We start from the raw sequence: 13,690 nt of genomic DNA, 5'->3' as shown, positions 1-13,690 counted from the left end.
CTGGTTCCCCGTTGTCTCCTTAGAGAGCTGGCCGAGGTCCCTGCAGGCTCCAGCCCCAGCTCCTGTGGGCGGGTGCCATCTGGTTCTCACCTCCCATCGCCTGCATCCTTTGCTTATTTCCCATGGCTTCTGCAACACTGTTTTTCCGTCTTCCTTTCTGAGTATTCCTTCACAGGCTCTTGGTGGAACATCCTTCTTCCTCGCTCCAAGTGAGCGTCAGAACTCTGTCCGAACCCCCTGCCCATCTCCCTCCTCAGCCCTCTCTCTGCAGGCCGTGGCTTCAGTTGCCGTGTTTAGCTCCTTCCCGAGTCAGTATCTTCAACTCCGCTCTCTCTCCTGAGCTTCAGGCCCTGACATCTAACTGCCTCCCTCACAGAGATGCGCTTTGATTTTCCGCAGGCACAGACAGCTCAGCCCATCCCAAAGGGGCTCATGGCCTGCACTCCAAGCTCTTTCTGCTCTCCATCCCCTATTTTGATGACTAGCGTGGACTTCTGCTGGTGATGCCAGAGGCTGGCCTCATCCTCGGCTCGGCCCTCTTCCTCAGCCTGGTGTCCCCCCGGGCACAGAGCCCTGTCTTAGCCTCATCCTAAATGCCCCTCGGACCCCCCTCGTCTCCATTCCCCACCGTCATATCCCTATTTGTGCTCCTACAGTTCCCCTTCGACTTGCTCCATGGCCCCCAGTGGGGGTCCACACACTTCTCCTCCAAACCAGCCCTCAAAGGCCCTCCACTGACTCTCTGGTGCCATTGTAAACCAGACCCTAAACGGCAGTACGAGGACCATCTCAAGTGTCCTCCTGCTGTCCGTTCCATCCGCACAGAGCACCCGGAGCGGAGGGACCATCTGTGTGTTCTCTCGCCCAGGCCTCTGCCCCCAGTGTCCCTTCTGCCTGAAACCCTCTCCTGCCTCCTCGTCCAGCATACATGGCTCCAGCTTGCTTTCAGACACCAACTTGGACGCCATCAGTTTGCTTCCCACCCACTGCGGGCCCTGCAGGTCCCATCACGCCCTGAGTCCCCCATCATGACATTTAGCGCTCTGTAGTGACAGGGGCTCTGAGAGGGCTGGCATCGCCTCTGCCATGTTCCCCATTGCATGCCCAGCATCCGCACAGTGTCTGGCTCAGAACAGGTGCCCAGTAATTACTTTTGAATGAATACAGGTATAAAGCACGTTGTTATAATAACAAACTAATAACTGGTGTTTCAGGAATCAGTAGGTCACTGTAGAATCAAAACTACAGAAGTCATTAAGACGCGACTACCTAGGACCCGGGGAGGAGGCTGTTGAGATGGACTGTAACATCCCTCAGACAAATGATGGGGCAGGCAGTCGCCCTCATCCGTGCTCCTGCTGCAGAGTCTGTCTAACCCTGCTTCCACGTGGCTGCCCTTCAAATAGCCACACCCAGTTTTCCACCTTTTTAGCAGCCTGGCTTCTAGACCCTGTGGTGTTTTGGTTCCGCTCCTTGAAATTTGTCAGTGCTCCCCTGGAAACATGGGGCACAAACTCCAAATCAGGTCTGATCCTGGCCATCGGACTAGAATTGTCCAGTTTTGACTTCGTAACATTCATTAATGCAGCCTGTGGCTACGTGGTGGGCTTTTTCAGTTAGCCACATGGTCCTGTTATGAGGTGAAACACAAGAGCCAGAAAGACCCACTTGGCCATATTCTCCTGACAGTCAGGGTCCGGCCCCTTCTAGAATCTGTCTGCAGGGGATTTGCCAACCCCAAGGCTCCCAGCGTCTCCCCAGGTCTCTGCTTTCTCAGTTCGTTCTACAAGTGTTTTCGCCGCAGGTGATGTTCGTGATCCGAGCCTTGCACAAACAAAACGCTTTGCTCCCTCTCATCAGTTCTAATCTTCAAATCCCTCTTAACCGTGTTTGCCCACCTGGCCGAGTATTAAGATGATGCTCCTTCGTGGAAAAGGCAGACTCAAAGGAGCGGCTTGGGGTGTACCCTCGGCCCCTGGCAGTTCTTTCCTTTTTCTCTTTTGCCCTTGAGCATGTTTCTTGGAAGCCCTTTCTCTTGATCTCAGCACTTGTACCAGGTCAGCGTGTCTGACTCTCTCCTTCCTGACCTTAATCATCCACGAGATTGCGAGCCTTTAAAGGTAGTCATTCTTAGACCTCATCTGGGCTTACCTCCCGGGGACTCGGGAAGAGACAGCCTGTGAGCAGGCAAACGAAGGCAGGGAGGTGACAGGTAGCCCCTCCCCACCTGGCACGTTCCCTCCCCCAAGAGCAGCTTGGGGGACCACTGCGACACCTTCAGGTGCCTTCTGTTCTCCTTTCTGGTTGGGGTGGAGTGGAGTGGCGGGGAGTTTCTCTTTTGAGAGCTTTCCAGCCTCCTTGCAGCATCCCTGGTGTTATTAGATCGTACCTCACAAACTTTGAAATCTGTTTTCTTTTATTGGTTGTTTTTTTTTAAGTTTCCCTGGTTATTGTGAATGCAACAAGGACATGGTCAGTCTCTGCCACGTGAGTGGCCATCTCCTCCTCGACGGTCACGATTCCATCCAGTGAGGCTGTTCTTCGTCTGGGTCCCCAGCTTCCTGGGATGAGTGTCGTCTGGGAGAGGCTGGGTTGGAGGCTGCTGCAGAGTGGAGCGGGTGACTGTGTGTGTGGTCTGTAGAGACCCACAGTTGGATGCCTGTCACACCTTGCCATCCAGGGGGTGGGGACCACTGCAGTATTTAAGGTGAAGATGTTTGGTATTTAAAACATCTTAGTCCTAAAGCTTCAGAACTTCAGGGCCTCCAAGAGATCCTCCTGGAGGGAAAGAAAGCAAAAAGGCCAGCATCAGAGAAGGAAGCAGTCAGAAACGTGTGCACCATCAGTCCCTCCTCTGTGACACGCGGACATAATCCCTTTCAGGGAAGTTCCGCTAATCGTAAAATATTTCTTCTGCTGTTCACACTAGGTAAGTCCTCAGGAAGCACAAATCCCACAGATACACTCAGGAACTCTGCTCTGCCTTGTCCCCTCCCCCAGAGCGGCCACCACTTTTGAAAGGCAGCAAGGTCACTGACAGTGGCAGTATTTATAGCGCCCCTAATCCCACCAGGCCCAGCTCCGGCCACCTGCTCCCCAGCCACCTGCTCCCCGAGAGGTCTGGGCAGCTTGGCGAAGGCGCTGCCGGCAGAAAACACAGGAAAACGCCCTGCCTCCAGGCTGCAGGCCAGGAGTTTCATCCAGCCCTGCCTGTCGCAGCCTCAGTTTCCCACAATTAGAGGGCTTTTTTATCATGTAAGGGCCAATCAGAGTGAGCTCCCCTAGTTCTGTTTCCATAGATAACGGACCATCCTGGTGCTCTGGTGGGCATATTAACTCCCCGCTGTTGCTGCTTCGTGGGATAGCGTGTCAGCATCCGACGTACGTCAGCATCCGACAAGCACGTCAAGAATCCCTTTTCCTTAGTTGCGTCCCACTGGTCAGAGCTGCATCTCCATGAAGCACTCAGGCCTGAGTCCTTCCCCTGCGGCTGGAAGGCTGCAAAACCCCAGCTGATGAATAGCAAACGCGGCCATCCCCCAGGACCTCAGCCCGTCCACCCTGTGCTCAGTTCATGAGAGTGACCCAGTCTCACCTTCCTGTGGCTGAACTGCTGTCCCTTGGCCATCAGGGCCGCGGACACTACCGGCCTTATTCCAGCCGTGGTACCATGCTGGCCCTGTGTCTCCAACAAGGACAGCCTGTTTGAGGCTTTGTTTCTGTTGCGCTGCCCCACCCCCGCGCCCCGAGACTGCCTTCTCATTGTTCACATTATCCAGGAGAAGACAAGGATCTCTTGTGCACGGGGAGGGGGGAGGGCAGAAAGGGCCAAAGGTAAATAAGCTGAACTTAAAACTTTCTAAAAAAAGACACTTCTTCACTTGGCACCCCTACACTGTCCATGCACCATGTACCATTGGGCCATTTGGGTGCCTTTAGACATCCTGAGAACATGAGGGGAACAAGGCTTCTGAGTCCCCCAAGGCCGGCATTGAAATCCTGGCCCCACCCACCCTTTAGCAGTGGGATGACCTGCGGAAAGCCACACAGCCCCTCTAGGCCCTGCTGTCCTCGGTAGAGGAACCAAAAAATGCCACTATCCTGGGACTGTAATAGGGATTAAATGAAATACCCTATGGAAAGCCCTTGGTGTATAATAAGTAATTGATGAGAGTTAGTTCCTTCCCACTGAACCTCCGCCCTCCCTTCACACTTCTCTCCCAAACTCCAACAGTCCAGCATTTGCTTTTAAGTCACCCTACGTTGTGGATTTGAGAGGTTGATTGTTTTTTGGGGGGGAAGATGAAAACAATTAAGACTAGTCCCCAGATCTCTAAGATCCCCCTCCTAAAGGAGTGACAGCACAAATCCACATGTGCATTCTTAGAACAATTAACAAATGAACGAGCATAATGTGTCATTATAAGCAGGTTCTAATTTTTTTTTAATTTTTAAAAAATTGGGGTAAAATACACCGCCCATGTAGCTCAGCCCCTTAACCATTTTTAAGTGTACAGTTCAGTGCATTCACAGTATGGCACTCCCAACACCACCGCCCATCCACAGAACTCATCTTGCAAAACTGAAACTCTACACCCATGAAACAATAACTCCCCATGCCCCCACCCCTGCCCCCAGCCTCCAGGAAGTTCCAGTTTGACTGTTAACAGTCAAAACAAAAGTTAAGGCGAAACATAAGCTAAGGCTGGAACTTTCTAAATAGTCTTCAAGCCAGGTAAGTAAAGAATTAACATTCTGCAGGTAGATGGAGTGGGCAGAAGCGAGCATCTGGAGCGCGATCTGCAGACTGGGTGCATGGCGCCCCCTGCTGTTGAACTGTATTGTTTCTTTCAATCGATCCTTTGTTTCTTACTAAGAATTTAGTCATCTTACATCTGAAAGACGTACCAACTGCTCTTAGGAGGTGTATATATGGCAATTTCCTTAAACCTAAATGATAACAGGGATGATTGAGCTTTCATCTTCTTTAACTGGCTTTAAAAACTGCATCCGAAAAGGTTGCTATTTTACGGTGAATGTGCTGTAACTGTTGATGGCTGCATCAGCCCCTCTGTGAAAGTATTCCAGATAGATGTGTAATGTTGTAACCATCAGCAGCCACACTGAGAAAGCTAGATGCTCCATAAACACTAACATGCTTTGCCCAGCGAGAACGGAGCTCTGGACCTCTCAGCAATACATGTCTTTTACCCCATCTGTTTCAGCCTACTAAAATTTTTTCTAGCCTGACCTTACATAAAAAGTCCCCCTTTGTATGTATCTCATCACTGTATATATTGTAATACGCATTACCCTACCTGTGACTGCCCTACACAGACGTGTTCCTCTCCGACGCCCCTTCGCGTGCTGTCCCTTCATTTCCACACCCACGTGACTATTCACCCAGCTCCCCCCTTAGAGGATGGGTCAGTGGTCCCCGGAGCAGCAGCTCTGCGGGACGGCAGCCTCGTTCCCTCTGGAGATTACCACAGGCTTGTTCCCATCACCCCGTTGAAGGCTGATCCCTAGAAATTGGGTTCACTGGCCTTTTCACACATGGTCTACTTGAGGTCTTTCCACTCTAATAATATTAAACAGCCCTTTTTTTTTTCTCTTCAAAGTTGGGACTCACCCTGGCTCTGAGAGTCAGTCCTGATGAAATGCTGTCATTCCGTTGGGGATGGGTGACTTCGTAGGAACTCACTGTCACCCTTAGGAGAGCTGTTAGAAGTGACCCATATGGTTCAGGTGGCAGCCGGCAAGGGACAGTGAGCAGCTGTGGAGAGGACAGGCCAGAAGGACCCTCCCCTGTGTGGAACCTTCAGCCTCCAGCCTGAAGGAAGAGAAGGGCTCACTCAGTCAGATCACATCATACTGTCTCATGCTGCAGGTGGGCCCCTCAGCACATCCTGTTAGCACTGACTTAAACACCTCCAGCCTTGGCCATCTCTCACCTGGATTGTTACAGCAGCACCCCCATCCCCACTCCCTCCCCCTCCCCCGACAGGGCTCCTCCCTGCTTCTGCCCTCCCCTGCCACCCACTCCCCCCACAGTCTGTTCTCACAGAGCACTGGGAGAGCCTGTCAGGATAGCAATCGCATCACATCACCCTCCACTCAGGACTCCCATGGTTCCCAGAGTCATGACCATGACCCGCAAAACCCGCTATGAACTACCCCACCCCCGCCCGCACCCCCACCACATGTGTACAACTAACGTGATTCAGTACAAGGAATCAAAAGGCAGATGATATTTCCCGGGTCCAGGTCAACTCTCTCTGAAAGCTCAAGCAAGATAGGTGTGTGTGTATGATAGTGTCCTGCCTGGTTTTGCCCCCCCCACCCACCCCACCCCCCAGTAAATCAGATCCGTGTGCCTTCTGCCTGGAGTGACACTGGGTGTGGTGTCCAAGACACTGGCTGCGAGACACAGGCCATCGGCCCCCCTCTGAAAGCCACCCCTCCCTCTGAAACAAGACTGCTCCTGTCCATCATAAGTACGCGTAAAGATTGACTTTATCTGCTGGGGGGAGGGTGTAGCTTAGTGGTAGAGTGTGTGCCTAGCGTGTGCAGTGGTCCTAGGTGCAGTCCCTGGTACCACCATCAAAAATAAATAGAAGCCTAATTACCTCCCCCCAAATTTTTTTAAAAATTAAAACGTGAAATTGTTTTATATATCCTTTTTTTAAAAACAGCGGTACAGGGGATTGAACCCAGGACCTCGTGTGTGCTAAGCGCATACTCTGCCATGTGTGAGCTATATCCTGCCCCATGTGAAATTATTTTAAATGCTCAAAAAAAAAATAATTGAAAAAAATTTTTAAAGGAGAAGATTGACTTTATCAGTGAAGACAGATTGAGGTCCTTTTTACTCTAAAATGTTTTCTGATCAAGAAAAAAGACAACATGTGCCTTGTGCCAAACAGGGAAGAGTATGGAGAGGACAGTAAGGTCAGTCCTGATCTCACCACCTGCGGATGACCCCACGGCCGGCATTGATTCTGGTCCCAGGAAGCCTTTTATTATGACAATAGTTAAGATTGATCCCCTGCACTGTGCCTGGCGCTGGCAGCAGCATTTTGTGCAGATCCTGGCTCCTCAGCCTGGGGCTGCAGTCGTGCTGGCGGTCTGGTGATCCGAGGTGCACTAAGGAGCTGGCACCGGAATGCAGATCAACTTCCTCCCCAAGCACACCGCCCAGAGCCAAGCTCGTAACCACCTCTTTGTATGCGGCATTGTTGAGGGTTAACCACTGGTTTACCCAGGGGAGACTTCAACCCAATTAAACATAAGTTGAACCCTTCTAAGTAAAAACACCAAATAAAAATGATACCCAGGGCCAACTGTTTTAATTCAAAACAGCTGCATGTATTTCAGATCTCACTGCAGGGGAGGAGAATTTAGTTTTAATCCTGATTATTCAGGGTCATGGAGGCAGCTTTGTGACTTTCTCAAAAGCGTAGTCAACAGCTTCTGGAAATTAAGGTAAAACATGAGCTCTTGGCAGTGTTTCCTTTGTGGAAGGGAATCCTCTCAGGACGTGCAGAAATGGCTGTGCCCCTGTGGCTGGGTTTGTATGTTCTCTGAGCTCGGATGCTGACAGAGACATGAGCTTCTTTGGATCTCAATCGTCAGTTCTTGGGAAAGAGACTCAGTCCCAGGATAAGTCAGGGTCCGACTCTGAATGAGAAGAGTCTTGGAAAGGATGCTCCTTATGTGGTTCCAGTCACACTGACTCCGACTGTGGCATCTTAGACCCAGAAGTGTCATTTCTGTAAGGTTTGGGGCTCCCTTCATCCTTTCTGCACACTAATCCGATTTGGGAATCTTAATTTATGGTAAAACTTTGTCAGAATGTAGCTATTACATGGATTTCAAAATGAAAGGTTAGATACTGCCCCTACACTGCGCAGTTACATACAGCCAAAGCCTCTTAACAGATTGCCTCTAAGGAAGACGTTAAATTCCTCATCGATCTGCCCAACGGGACCGTTGTTAGAAATGTGATCGTGACACAGGTGCTGACCAGAAACTTCATGACAAGGTTGTGAATAAAAGAGCTGCAGCCCTTTGGTTAGTTTCTACAGAGGCTAATCCAGTTTTAAAAAGGAGAAGCCAATGGTCATGAAGACAGAAGGTTTGTCTGGAGTGGCGTACATTTCACTAGAGATGAATATATCTTGAAATAAAAAGAAGTATTTCAAAATTCAAAGTAAAAATGTCATGGTCAGTGCCAGGTCCTCAGAAAAGGAATCACAGTCTGTCACATAAAAGAGTAGGTTATGGGTCTTCTTTTATATATATGTACTTTTCGTTTGAGAGTTTTCCTTTTTTTTTTTTTTTTTTTTTTTTTGAGTATTATTTTTAGACTTACAGAAGCACTGTGAAGCTAGCCCAGAGTCCCCACACACCCCTCACCCCCTACTCTGTCTTACTCTGCTGTGGTACATTCATCACAGCTAAGGAATCAACCCCAGTACGTTATTACGAATCAAACTCCACAGTTTATTCAGAGTTCACTAGCTTCTCCCTCCTGTCCTTTTCCTGTCCTAGGCTTCCCATCCACGTTACCATGTTAAAGCCCGTCACTTTGTCTTAACCTTTTCTGATCTGTGAGAGTTTCTCATATTTTGCTTGTTTTTGTGGCCTTGTCGGTTTCAAGGACTACTGCTCAGGTATTATGTAGAATGTCCCTCAGTTTGGGCTTGTCTGGGGTTTTTCTCATGGTGAGACTGGGCTTATGGACTGTCGGGAGAGAGACCACATAGGTAGAGTACCATTGTCATCATGTCTTATCAAGAGAACATGCTATCAACGTGACATCACTGATGAGGTTGACCTGGCCAAGATCCCAGTTGCCAGATTTCTCACTGTGGAGTTCCTTTCCCCCCTTTCCATCCTGTCCTCTCTTTGGAAGGAAGTCACTATGGTGAACCCACACTTCAGGGGTGGGGAGGTATGCCCCTCCTCCCTGAGAGGCGAGTAGCTACATAAATCACTTGGAATTCTGTGCTGGGGATGTGTTCCTATTTGTTTATTTGTATCGGTGTGGACTCATGGGTATTTATTGTGTGCTGTGTGTCCTAACTCAATACGAAATCATTTATTTTCTTGCTCACATTCTTCCAGATTTACCATTAGGAGCTCTTTCTTCTGGGCTCCTGTGCCCTTGAATATATTATTCCAAGCTGATCATCTTGTATATTTCCCACCCTAGTCCTAGAATCAACCATGTCTCCAAGGAGCCCTGGTTCCTTTATTGCAGAGTAAATAGAAAAACCAAGATCTGGGCACTGAGTGGGTTGTTCTGTTTTGCTGGCTGCTTCCTAATGAGATAATGTTGACAGCAAACTCTGCAGCAGAAAACCTAACCCGGCGGCTACTCCAAGGAACAAATCATGTTTACTGTCGGTAGTTTATTAGGTTTGTGTTCTGGTTTGGAAAAGTCAATGTCATTAGCTCTCTGCAAATATTTGAAGAACACAGCATGTCCTGGTCAACGGGGAGGGCATGTTCTGAGTCAAAACTACTCTGGGTGAACTCGGCAGAGTGATACTTTTCCTGAAATATCCTTTGTGAGGTTAACTTCTAGAGCTTCTTGCTTTCTGAAATGGACTGGTTAAATCTGATGATTATGCTTGGGCTCAGCATGCTTCTTAGAGAAAGCGGACCTGCAGACAGGTGTTGCATCTTTTAATCAACACCATAGCTGCTTCTGAGTTGCCAGTATTCCTTTCTGGGCAATGCAGGAAATAGTCTTTTGTTTTGTTTTGTTTTTTGAGAACTTTCTGGAAGGCAAGGAGCATTTTCAGACTGGAAGCACAGCAAAGGCAAAGGTTCAAATTCAGAGACTTCAGGGAGAAAAAGAAAGGAAGCTTCGATACAGGCGATGTCACCTCCCTTTAAATAGTTACCTGTGATTGCTGAAGCCCCGGACCGGAGTGAGGGCGTTCAGTTATGTTGTCCTAGAAAGACTCCATCTAGGTGCTAGGTGTGGGGCTGAGAACTGAGGAAGAACCTCGGTGGCATGTCGCCTTGATGGAGGCATGTCGGGTGTGCCTGGCACAGATAGATGCCGGATAGAGAACAGAGTGGTTTAGTGGTGCCAAGACAAAGCATACTGTGGGGTTTTAGAATGATGTTTCGGAGCCACCTTCCTGGGAAGGCCTACTGGAGATCCACCGCACCTCGCCGTTTAGCTTCCAAGGGACCAGAACTGCCGTCACCCACCCAGATTACTTGATATTAATGTAAATGTCTCACATGATTTGGGGTTTTTACACGTCTCACTATCCTGTGTCGTCAGGGTGGACTCCTTCCTCCGAAGCTTACCGATCCTCTCCTCCAGACAGTGAAAAGCCTCCAGCGGAACTTTATCCATGCGGAGAAGCAGGGGGACGAGTTACCCTTGCTTGCACCTTCCTCTCCGACGCGCAACGACACCCTCCTTTTTCCTTGCTTTGTTGCCATCTAAAAGCCACTTTCCAGTGATTTTGCAAAGCACTGAGATTGCAGCAGGAGGCATTCTCTCTTGTTCAGATGATCACTGGCTACAAGCTGAGTAAGGAATGCCAGTGATTTTCCTGGAAGCCTAAGTTTGTTTGGGGGGTTTTGGAGGTTGTTTTTTTTTTTTAAACAGAATTTGGCCTAGATTCTGCTCTGACCATTAAGGAAACCCAGGATAGCTTATCCTCTATTGGTCCTAATGCACAATCGAGTCCAGCATTGGGGCGGTGCTCACTTATCTTACTTCTTTACAGCTTTACCGCTATGGAAAATATATGGAAGGAGGGCTGATGGATCTAGTTGTCAAGAAAGTGAACTGTGTCCCTGTGCAGTGCTCGGTGGCATTGTGAAGTTGTGACAGGAAGTTGCCGCCATCCCTGGGCTGGAGGCATGAGCAATGTCTCACCATTCCAGGCTGGCAGCTCTGTGGTGAGAAAAGAGGACAGGGCCACTTGTCCAGGCCACTCAGTAATAAAGCCCCTGAGCTCCAAGTTGCTACATCTAAAGAAGTGTTTTTCCGTACATGTCAGAGATGGGGCATAAGTCCTGGCAGCAGGCAATAGGGTTAAATGATAGTACATCTGTCATTTCTGAAAACCAAAATGGGATATCCTTCCCAGATGCTGAAAAATATATGCTAGAATAAGATTCCATTGCGTTTATAAAGTGAAACATTTATAATAGGTCCTCCAAGTTATTTTTTTTAATGTATTTCAACACAATAGTAAGTAGGACTAGCTTAATTCCATGAAATTTAATTTACCCAAAGCCTAAAGGATGTTGTATTGTAAGATTTCAGTGTTCTGTTTTCACACGACTGCAATTCATTTTATAATGTATTCACTCTCATTTTAGAGAAGAATCATGTGCATGGTAAGAAAGGGAGAGAAAAGTTTTATGGAACTGGCATCTTCTAACAACATTCTCTTACAAAGTTATATTATTACATTTCTAAATTCAGTTTTTTATACACCCACGGAGCTCAGAGTCGGCCTTACTGCTCCCCACAATAGCTGCTCTCCCCACCTCCCCTCCCCGCTTCTACTCCGGGATCTTCAGATCTCTCGGTGGATTCTGACTATGATAAACTCTGACACCTAAGTCTGATTCCCATCCTTTCTTTTAAAAAAAGTTAGTTTTCCCTGAACTTAATCATTGTCTTAGCTATAATTTTTCTTAGCTTTCTAAAAGCTAAATGGTAATTACTTACCACTCATTTATTCCTACCTTTTCCCTTAGTTCCCGAAACCCCCTTTCCTGTGTTCACACACATTTTGCTTCCTGTCTGTTTCATGCTCTCAAAGAAGCATCTCCAAGGCTCTTCCGACCAGCTCTAGTGCTGACCAGCTCTGACCTGTGGGCCTTGTCTTGCCTTCCTGGGGTCTCTCCTTACCCCCACCCCAGGGATTCCTGTGCCTTTTTTGTTTTTTTATTGTGATCAACCCTGCATCTTTCTTTTTCTTCATCTACGACTCCTTTGCTTTTGGCAGACTGTACCCTACAAGAGCTTCTTGAAAAAGTGTGCGTGGAGGGGTAAATTTTTTGAGGCCTTGAACATCTGTAAATGTCTTTCTTCTAAACATACTTGACTGATGGTTTGGTTTCAAGTTCTACGAAGAAGTCATTTTCCCTTCTAATTTATTGCCCCGTATCTCCTAACTCTCAGTGCTAGCTCCCTAGCTGTCTAAAGCAGGAAGCTCTGAGGATCTGGTTTCTGCCCCAGGATTGTCCCGTGCCATGCCCAGTGGGTCTTTTTTCATCCACTGTGCTATGTCCACATCATGGACCCTTTTCGGACTTGAAATTTGCATCTTTCAGCTCTCAGACTGTCAGTCTGGAACTCCTGTTATTTGATGCTGAACCTCTTAGATGGGTCCTTTATTTATATTTTTAAAATCCCTTCTTGCATACGTCCCATGTCTTTGTATTCTGCCTTATCTTTGTTGTAGACTTCCTCAACTTTACCTGTCATTTAGTGAATTTTTCATTTCTGCCTTAATTGTTTTTTAATTCCCAGAACTTCTTTCCTGTTCTTTGAAATGTCCTTTTTGTAACACTTCCATTCAGTTCCTGTTTCACGGGTAGTGTCTTCTCTCGTCACTGAGACTATCACTGGGCAAAGGTTTTCCTCCTCTTTCTCTCCTTTCCTCTCCCTTCCCCTCCCTCCCACTCTGTCTCTTGTCGTTGTCTGTTTCCTCTGGGGTTTTCTTCCCTCTTTGTTTTAGCCTCTTCATATTAGAGTTCTTCCTCAAAGCCTGGTGATCCCTGGTTGTCTCCTCGTTTTTATAGGCGGGGCACTAGAAGCCAGCTGGCAGCTGTGCACATGTGGGTGAGGTTTATATCCCTGTGTGGGCCTCACTGATGGCTGGGCTGGTGGGGCTGCTTTGTCAGGAGCCTCCAGTTTTTAGGAACTTGGGGTCTTCTCTCTTGGTGGGTCAGGTTCCTCAGCCATCACTCTGGGTTTCCTGCCTGTCAGGGGACTCAACTGCCTTCCCGTGTTCTGGAGCTGAATAGAGGAAGAAGACCAAACATTCGACATGTCATCCTTCCCTTAATCCCTCTGTTTCCTGTGCAGTAATTCTGCCCTCAACCATGCTGGTTTTACTTTATTCAGAGACTAAACTCCAGTAAGTTCGGGGAGGCACAGCCACCAGCTGTGCAAGGGGAACTGTGGACGAGCGGCTTACTAACTAGACTTTCCACAGCCTGCCTTCACCCCCACTTCTAGAAGGACCTGTGGCCACGTTCTCTGATGGTGGGGAAGGGAAGGGCAGGAGACAGCTCCACTTTCCCCTGTCAGTTTAGGATTCTAGTTTCTTGAGTTTGTTAAACTGGTTTACCCATCTGCTTTCCCAAGTTCCAAATTTTGTGGCTTTTGTCTCTTCTTCTCTTAACTAGACCTTGAAAAGCTTCCAGGCCTTTCATTTATCCAGATGTTATCATTTCCTTCTTTCAGTAGGTGTGCTGATTCAGTGCAGTTCTGCAAGCATCCAGATGCTTTCAGGTCACTTTTTATTTTTTGGTTAAAGTTGTAAAAACTACATTAATACACGCGTTCACCCTGAACTAACTGAGCTGTCCAACAGCCTAGGTAAGCCTTCCACACTGGCCCGATTACCCACTTGGACGCCTGCCCATCTGCTGGGCTCCCTCCTGGGCAGGTGTGGCGAATGGGCCAGTGCCT

The 13,690-nt window shown here is 48.3% G+C and overlaps 2 protein-coding genes across 4 annotated transcripts in view; one reads left to right on the top strand and one right to left on the bottom strand.

Moving 5' to 3' along the window:
• Positions 1-13,690, bottom strand: part of OTULIN (OTU deubiquitinase with linear linkage specificity) — a 65,108-nt gene that overhangs the window by 4,367 nt on the left and 47,051 nt on the right. For 2 of the 3 annotated variants that reach the window (XR_004316095.1, XR_004316096.1), the window contains exons 8-9: positions 5,633-5,833; positions 91-2,778 (exon numbers count right to left, since the gene is read on the bottom strand). The gene's annotated coding sequence lies outside the window, so the exon portion shown is untranslated. Of the gene's footprint in view, positions 1-90; positions 2,779-5,395; positions 5,834-13,690 lie in introns of those variants that run through there. The other variant, XM_032470232.1, reaches the window with a different exon arrangement.
• Positions 1-13,690, top strand: part of ANKH (ANKH inorganic pyrophosphate transport regulator) — a 130,504-nt gene that overhangs the window by 112,227 nt on the left and 4,587 nt on the right. The gene's annotated exons all lie outside the window — the stretch shown is intronic.

The sequence above is a fragment of the Camelus ferus genome, chromosome 3 (genome assembly GCF_009834535.1).
Source record: "Camelus ferus isolate YT-003-E chromosome 3, BCGSAC_Cfer_1.0, whole genome shotgun sequence".
NCBI classification, from domain to species: Eukaryota; Metazoa; Chordata; class Mammalia; order Artiodactyla; family Camelidae; genus Camelus; species Camelus ferus.
Note: the sequence above shows the minus strand (reverse complement) of the source record. Positions and strands in the feature narration are given on the sequence as shown.